Source organism: Grampus griseus (assembly GCF_964374135.1).
Source record: "Grampus griseus genome assembly, chromosome: 1".
In the NCBI taxonomy this organism is placed as follows: Eukaryota; Metazoa; Chordata; class Mammalia; order Artiodactyla; family Delphinidae; genus Grampus; species Grampus griseus.
The window spans coordinates 62,779,796-62,789,058 of NC_139017.1; positions in this window are offsets into that span (position 1 = coordinate 62,779,796).

The window sequence follows — 9,263 nt, forward strand, 5'->3', positions numbered from 1 at the left end:
CATAAGATATCACTAATACACGGAATGTAAACTTGGCTACACAGGAACTGAAATACAAAACAGAACAGGGTCTCAAATTTAGAAAACCAACTTATGCTTGCTAAGGGGAAAGGTGAGTTGGGGTGCTGCCTAAAACCAGAGATTGAAATGAGCACAGATAAAGTTCCTGAAGCCAAATATGTAATACACAAGAGCTACACCTTGCTCAACGAAATGGACTCAACACTTCATATTAAATGCCTAAGAATGTACTTGACTAGTAAGTGTCTTAAAACCTATGGATTGCTATGTCTTCGAAAGAGAATCAAGCGTGTGTACAGGGGCATAAACGCAGCAGTGATAGGATTGGAGAGGTTCAGTGAGCAAATGAAGACCCTTTGAAGTCATATTGCATGGTACCCATTCCACGGGTCTCAACTCTCCAGGTTTAAGGGATTCTTCCTTCAGCTAAAACATGCATGTGGAACCCAGAGTATGATCAACCGAGTGATCGGGAGACGTGTTCAAATATGTCTCAGTTCTCGTCCCCTGGTACTCGGGTGCAACATTCCAGACGCTTTACTAACACTCTCCCGACTTGGAGAGTCAGTGCCTTTAACCTCCTGTTTGGCCCAGTTTGCAATTTCTGCGGAAGATGAACAGGAATAGGGAGAACCAATGAGAGACTAGCTGGAGGTGTCTGGACGGGCAAATTTAACTCTCATTTCCCACCAGGAAGAGGAATTAACCAAAGGCTCAGCGTGCCGTGCCGGAACCAGATTAGGGCCTGAAGCAATCCTGCGGTGTTGCGACCAGCTCACAAGAAAGCGAGTTGAAGAAAGGAGCTCAGGGGCACTGTAATTCACAAACCTGCAGAGTTATAAATGACAGCTCTCGTCCAAAAATATACTGAAGTAAGGCTGCCAAGAGGACTTGAAAGCGGGGCAGAATTGCAAGAAACCGATTTCAGGAGGTAGACTGGAATTGCAGTTAAAGCATAGGAAAAGAGGCAGAACGTCCACAATGATGCACTTGGCCAAAAAGGGCGTATGCGTTTTTTCCTGAATATATTCAGGAAAAAACGCATACGCCCTTTTTGGCCAACCAAGCAAGCTTGCAAAGGAAATCTGCACTACAATGAAGTCTCACTTCCCCCCGGTCAAAAGGGCCATCTGAAAAAAGTGTAAAATCCAGAAGGCAGGACAGGCCATGGAGAACTGGGAGCCTTGTTATGCTGATGGGCGGGATGTAAATTGCCAACAGCCACTCGGGAGAAGTGTATGGTGTTTCCTGAAACATCTAAAAAACAAAGCAACAGAGCCTAGGGCACTTCCACTTATGGTCCTATAGCTTAGGGAAATTAAAATAAAAAATACACAGCCACCCCAAAGTTTGGGATGGCTCTGTTTACAAGAACCTCGTTTACGGTGCAAGTTCAATATCGCAGAAAGTGAGTAATGGATAAAGAAGTTGTGGTACTTACGTACAATGCAATATCACTCAGCAATGAAATCTATGTCATCAGGCCCGTAGCAGCATAATGAGGGGATTCAGGTATGATGATTCTAACTGAAATAAGTCACACAGAAAAAGAAACATCATAAGATATCACTAATACACGGAATGTAAACTTGGCTACACAGGAACTGAATTACAAAACAGAACAGGGTCTCAAATTTAGAAAACCAACTTATGCTTGCTAAGGGGAAAGGTGAGTTGGGGTGCTGCCTAAAACCAGAGATTGAAATGAACACAGATAAAGTTCCTTAAGCCAAATATGGAATAGACAAGAGCTACTCCTTGCTCAACGAAATGGACTCAACACCCCATATTAAACGCCTAAGAATGTACCTGACTTGTAAGTATCTTAAAACCTATGGATTGCTATGTCTCCGAAAGAGAATCAAGCGTGTGTACAGGGGCATAAACGCAGCAGTGATAGGATTGGAGAGGTTCGGTGAGCAAATGAAGACCCTTTGAAGTCATATTGCATGGTAACCATTCCACGGGTCTCAACTCTCCAGGTTTAAGGGATTCTTCCTTCAGCTAAAACATGCATGTGGAACCCAGAGTATGATCCACCGTGTGATCGGGAGACATGTTCAAATATGTCTCAGTTCTCGTCCCCTGGTACTCGGGTGCAACATTCCAGACGCTTTACTAACACTCTCCCGACTTGGAGAGTCAGTGCCTTTAACCTCCTGTTTGGCCCAGTTTGCAATTTCTGCGGAAGATGAACAGGAATAGGGAGAACCAAAGAGAGACTAGCTGGAGGTGTCTGGACGGGCAAATTTAACTCTCATTTCCCACCAGGAAGAGGAATTAACCAAAGGCTCAGCGTGCCGTGCCGGAACCAGATTAGGGCCTGAAGCAATCCTGCGGTGTTGCGACCAGCTCACAAGAAAGCGAGTTGAAGAAAGGAGCTCAGGGGCACTGTAATTCACAGACCTGCAGAGTTATAAATGACAGCTCTCGTCCAAAAATATACTGAAGTAAGGCTGCCAAGAGGACTTGAAAGCGGGGCAGAATTGCAGGAAACCGATTTCAGGAGGTAGACTGGAATTGCAGTTAAAGCATAGGAAAAGAGGCAGAACGTCCACAATGATGCACTTGGCCAAAAAGGGCGTATGCGTTTTTTCCTGAATATATTCAGGAAAAAACGCATACGCCCTTTTTGGCCAACCAAGCAAGCTTGCAAAGGAAATCTGCACTACAATGAAGTCTCACTTCCCCCCGGTCAAAAGGGCCATCTGAAAAAAGTGTAAAATCCAGAAGGCAGGACAGGCCATGGAGAACTGGGAGCCTTGTTATGCTGATGAGCGGGATGTAAATTGCCAAGAGCCACTCGGGAGAAGTGTATGGTGTTTCCTGAAACATCTAAAAAACAAAGCAACAGAGCCTAGGGCACTTCCACTTATGGTCCTATAGCTTAGGGAAATTAAAATCAAAAAGACACAGCCACCCCAAAGTTTGGGACGGCTCTGTTTACAAGAACCTCGTTTACGGTACAAGTTCAATATCGCAGAAAGTGAGTAATGGATAAAGAAGTTGTGGTACTTACGTACAATGCAATATCACTCAGCAATGAAATCTATGTCATCAGGCCCGTAGCAGCATAATGAGTGGATTCAGGTATGATGATTCTAACTGAAATAAGTCACACAGAAAAAGAAACATCATAAGATATCACTAATACACGGAATGTAAACTTGGCTACACAGGAACTGAATTACAAAACAGAACAGGGTCTCAAATTTAGAAAACCAACTTATGCTTGCTATGGGTAAAGGTGAGTTGGGGTGCTGCCTAAAACCAGAGATTGAAATGAACACAGATAAAGTTCCTTAAGCCAAATATGGAATAGACAAGAGCTACTCCTTGCTCAACGAAATGGACTCAACACCCCATATTAAACGCCTAAGAATGTACCTGACTAGTAAGTATCTTAAAACCTATGGATTGCTATGTCTCCGAAAGAGAATCAAGCCTGTGTACAGGGGCATAAACGCAGCAGTGATAGGATTGGAGAGGTTCGGTGAGCAAATGAAGACCCTTTGAAGTCATATTGCATGGTAACCATTCCACGGGTCTCAACTCTCCAGGTTTAAGGGATTCTTACTTCAGCTAAAACATGAATGTGGAACCCAGAGTATGATCCACCGTGTGATCGGGAGACGAGTTCAAATATGTCCCAATTCTCGTCCCCTGGTACTCGGGTGCAACATTCCAGACGCTTTACTAACACTCTCCCGACTTGGAGAGTCAGTGCCTTTAACCTCCTGTTTGGCCCAGTTTGCAATTTCTGTGCAAGATGAACAGGAATAGGGAGAAGCAATGAGAGACTAGCTGGAGGTGTCTGGACGGGCAAATTTAACTCTCATTTCCCACCAGGAAGAGGAATTAACCAAAGGCTCAGCATGCCGTGTCGGAACCAGATTAGGGCCTGAAGCAATCCTGCGGTGTTGCGGCCAGCTCACAAGAAAGCGAGTTGAAGAAAGGAGCTCAGGGGCATTGTAATTCACAAACCTGCAGAGTTATAAATGACAGCTATCGTCCAAAAATATACTGAAGTAAGGCTGCCAAGAGGACTTGAAATCGGGGCAGAATTGCAGGAAACCGATTTCAGGAGGTAGGCTGGAATTGCAGTTAAAGCATAGGAAAAGAGGCAGAACGTTGACAATGATGCACTTGGCCAAAAAGGGCGTATGCTTTTTTTCCTGAATATATTCAGGAAAAAACGCATACGCCCTTTTTGGCCAACCAAGCAAGCTTGCAAAGGAAATCTGCACTACAATGAAGTCTCACTTCCCCCAGGTCAAAAGGGACTTCTGAAAAAAGTGTAAAATCCAGAAAGGCAGGACAGGCCATGGAGAACTGGGAGCCTTGTTATGCTGATGGGCGGGATGTAAATTGCCAACAGCCACTTGGGAGAAGTGTATGGTGTTTCCTGAAACATCTAAAAAACAAAGCAACAGAGCCTAGGGCACTTCCACTTATGGTCCTATAGCTTAGGGAAATTAAAATCAAAAAGACACAGCCACCCCAAAGATTGGGACGGCTCTGTTTACAAGAACCTCCTTTACGGTACAAGTTCAATATCGCAGAAAGTGAATAATGGATAAAGAAGGTGTGGTACTTACGTACAATGCAATATCACTCAGCAATGAAATCTATGTCATCAGGCCCGTAGCAGCATAATGAGTGGATTCAGGTATGATGATTCTAACTGAAATAAGTCACACAGAAAAAGAAACATCATAAGATATCACTAATACACGGAATGTAAACTTGGCTACACAGGAACTGAATTACAAAACAGAACAGGGTCTCAAATTTGGAAAACCAACTTATGCTTGCTAAGGGGAAAGGTGAGTTGGGGTGCTGCCTAAAACCAGAGATTGAAATGAACACAGATAAAGTTCCTTAAGCCAAATATGGAATAGACAAGAGCTACTCCTTGCTCAACGAAATCGACTCAACACCCCATAGTAAACGCCTAATAATGTACCTGACTAGTAAGTATCTTAAAACCTATGGATTGCTATGTCTCCGAAAGAGAATCAAACGTGTGTACAGGGGCATAAACGCAGCAGTGATAGGATTGGAGAGGTTCGGTGAGCAAATGAAGACCCTTTGAAGTCATATTGCATGGTACCCATTCCACGGGTCTCAACTCTCCAGGTTTAAGGGATTCTTCCTTCAGCTAAAACATGCATGTGGAACCCAGAGTATGATCAACCGAGTGATCGGGAGACGTGTTCAAATATGTCTCAGTTCTCATCCCCTGGTACTCGGGTGCAACATTTCAGACGCTTTATTAACACTCTCCCGACTTGGAGAGTCAGTGCCTTTAACCTCCTGTTTGGCCCAGTTTGCAATTTCTGTGGAAGATTAACAGGAATAGGGAGAACCAATGAGAGACTAGCTGGAGGTGTCTGGACGGGCAAATTTAACTCTCATTTCCCACCAGGAAGAGGAATTAACCAAAGGCTCAGCGTGCCGTGCCGGAACCAGATTAGGGCCTGAAGCAATCCTGCGGTGTTGCGGCCAGCTCACAAGAAAGCGAGTTGAAGAAAGGAGCTCAGGGGCACTGTAATTCACAAACCTGCAGAGTTATAAATGACAGCTATCGTCCAAAAATATACTGAAGTAAGGCTGCCAAGAGGACTTGAAAGAGGGGCAGAATTGCAGGAAATCGATTTCAGGAGGTAGACTGGAATTGCAGTTAAAGCATAGGAAAAGAGGCAGAACGTCCACAATGATGCACTTGGCCAAAAAGGGCGTATGCGTTTTCTCCTGAATATATTCAGGAAAAAACGCATACGCCCTTTTTGGCCAACCAAGCAAGCTTGCAAAGGAAATCTGCACTACAATGAAGTCTCACTTCCCCCCGGTCAAAAGGGCCATCTGAAAAAAGTGTAAAATCCAGAAGGCAGGACAGGCCATGGAGAACTGGGAGCCTTGTTATGCTGATGGGCGGGATATAAATTGCCAGCAGCCACTCGGGAGAAGTGTATGGTGTTTCCTGAAACATTAAAAAACAAAGCAACAGAGCCTAGGGCACTTCCACTTATGGTCCTATAGCTTAGAGAAATTAAAATCAAAAAGACACAGCCACCCCAAAGTTTGGGACGGCTCTGTTTACAAGAACCTCGTTTACGGTACAAGTTCAATATCGCAGAAAGTGAGTAATGGATAAAGAAGTTGTGGTACTTACGTACAATGCAATATCACTCAGCAATGAAATCTATGTCATCAGGCCCGTAGCAGCATAATGAGTGGATTCTGGTATGATGATTCTAACTGAAATAATTCACACAGAAAAAGAAACATCATAAGATATCACTAATACACGGAATGTAAACCTGGCTACACAGGAACTGAATTACAAAACAGAACAGGGTCTCAAATTTAGAAAACCAACTTATGCTTGCTAAGGGGAAAGGTGAGTTGGGGTGCTGCCTAAAACCAGAGATTGAAATGAGCACAGATAAAGTTCCTTAAGCCAAATATGGAATAGACAAGAGCTACACCTTGCTCAACGAAATGGACTCAACACCTCATATTAAATGCCTAAGAATGTACCTGACTAGTAAGTATCTTAAAACCTACGGATTGCTATGTCTCCGAAAGAGAATCAAGCATGTGTACAGGGGCATAAACGCAGCATTGATAGGATTGGAGAGGTTCAGTGAGCAAATGAAGACCCTTTGAAGTCATATTGCATGGTACCCATTCCATGGGTCTCAACTCTCCAGGTTTAAGGGATTCTTCCTTCAGCTAAAACATGCATGTGGAACCCAGAGTATGATCAACCGTGTGATCGGGAGACGTTTTCAAATATGTCTCAGTTTTCGACCCCTGGTACTCGGGTGCAACATTCCAGACGCTTTACTAACACTCTCCCGACTTGGAGAGCCAGTGCCTTTAACCTCCTGTTTGGCCCAGTTTGCAATTTCTGTGGAAGATGAACAGGAATAGGGAGAACCAATGAGAGACTAGCTGGAAGTGTCTGGACGGGCAAATTTAACTCTCATTTCCCACCAGGAAGAGGAATTAACCAAAGGCTCAGCGTGCCGTGCCGGAACCAGATTAGGGCCTGAAGCAATCCTGTGGTGTTGCGGCCAGCTCACAAGAAAGCGAGTTGAAGAAAGGAGCTCAGGGGCACTGTAATTCACAAACCTGCAGAGTTATAAATGACAGCAATCGTCCAAAAATATACTGAAGTAAGGCTGCCAAGAGGACTTGAAAGCGGGGCAGAATTGCAGGAAACCGATTTCAGGAGGTAGACTGGAATTGCATTTAAAGCATAGGAAAAGAGGCAGAACGTCCACAATGATGCACTTGGCTAAAAAGGGCGTATGCGTTTTTTCCTGAATATATTCAGGAAAAAACGCATACGCCCTTTTTGGCCAACCAAGCAAGCTTGCAAAGGAAATCTGCACTATAATGAAGTCTCACTTCCCCCCGGTCAAAAGGGCCTTCTGAAAAAAGTGTAAAATCCAGAAAGGCAGGACAGGCCATGGAGAACTGGGAGCCTTGTTATGCTGATGGGCGGGATGTAAATTGCCAACAGCCACTTGGGAGAAGTGTATGGTGTTTCCTGAAACATCTAAAAAACAAAGCAACAGAGCCTAGGGCACTTCCACTTATGGTCCTATAGCTTAGGGAAATTAAAATCAAAAAGACACAGCCACCCCAAAGTTTGGGACGGCTCTGTTTACAAGAACCTCGTTTACGGTACAAGTTCAATATCGCAGAAAGTGAATAATAGATAAAGAAGTTGTGGTACTTACGTACAATGCAATATCACTCAGCAATGAAATCTATGTCATCAGGCCCATAGCAGCATAATGAGTGGATTCAGGTATGATGATTCTAACTGAAATAAGTCACACAGAAAAAGAAACATCATAAGATATCACTAATACACGGAATGTAAACTTGGCTACAGAGGAACTGAATTACAAAACAGAACAGGGTCTCAAATTTAGAAAACCAACTTATGCTTGCTTAAGGGGAAAGGTGAGTTGGGGTGCTGCCTAAAACCAGAGATTGAAATGAGCACAGATAAAGTTCCTTAAGCCAAATATGGAATAGACAAGAGCTACTCCTTGCTCAACGAGATCGATTCAACACCCCATATTAAACGCCTAAGAATGTACCTGACTACTAAGTATCTTAAAACCTATGGATTGCTATGTCTCCGAAAGAGAATCAAACGTGTGTACAGGGGCATAAACGCAGCAGTGATAGGATTGGAGAGGTTCGGTGAGCAAATGAAGACCCTTTGAAGTCATATTGCATGGTACCCATTCCACGGGTCTCAACTCTCCAGGTTTAAGGGATTCTTCCTTCAGCTAAAACATGCATGTGGAACCCAGAGTATGATCCACCGTGTGATCGGGAGACGTGTTCAAATATGTCTCAGTTCTCGTCCCCTGGTACTCGGGTGCAACATTCCAGTGCCTTTAACCTCCTGTTTGTCCCAGTTTGCAATTTCTGCGGAAGATGAACAGGAATAGGGAGCTCCAATGAGAGACTAGCTGGAGGTGTCTGGACGGGCAAATTTAACTCTCATTTCCCACCAGGAAGAGGAATTAACCAAAGGCTCAGCGTGCCGTGCCGGAACCAGATTATGGCCTGAAGCAATCCTGTGGTGTTGCGGCCAGCTCACAAGAAAGCGAGTTGAAGAAAGGAGCTCAGGGGCACTGTAATTCACAAACCTGCAGAGTTATAAATGACAGCTATCGTCCAAAAATATACTGAAGTAAGGCTGCCAAGAGGACTTGAAAGCGGGGTAGAAATGCAGGAAACAGATTTCAGGAGGTAGACTGGAATTGCAGTTAAAGCACAGGAAAAGAGGCAGAACGTCGACAATGATGCACTTGGCCAAAAAGGGCGTATGCGTTTTTTCCTGAATATATTCAGGAAAAAACGCATACGCCCTTTTTGGCCAACCAAGCAAGCTTGCAAAGGAAATCTGCACTACAATGAAGTCTCACTTCCCCCCAGTCAAAAGGGCCATCTGAAAAAAGTGTAAAATCCAGAAAGGCAGGACAGGCCATGGAGAACTGGGAGCCTTGTTATGCTGATGGGCAGGATGTAAATTGCCAACAGCCACTCAGGACAAGTGTATGGTGTTTCCTGAAACATCTAAAAAACAAAGCAACAGAGCCTAGGGCACTTCCACTTATGGTCCTATAGCTTAGGGAAATTAAAATCAAAAAGACACAGCCACCCTAAAGTTTGGGACGGCTCTGTTTACAAGAACCTCATTTACG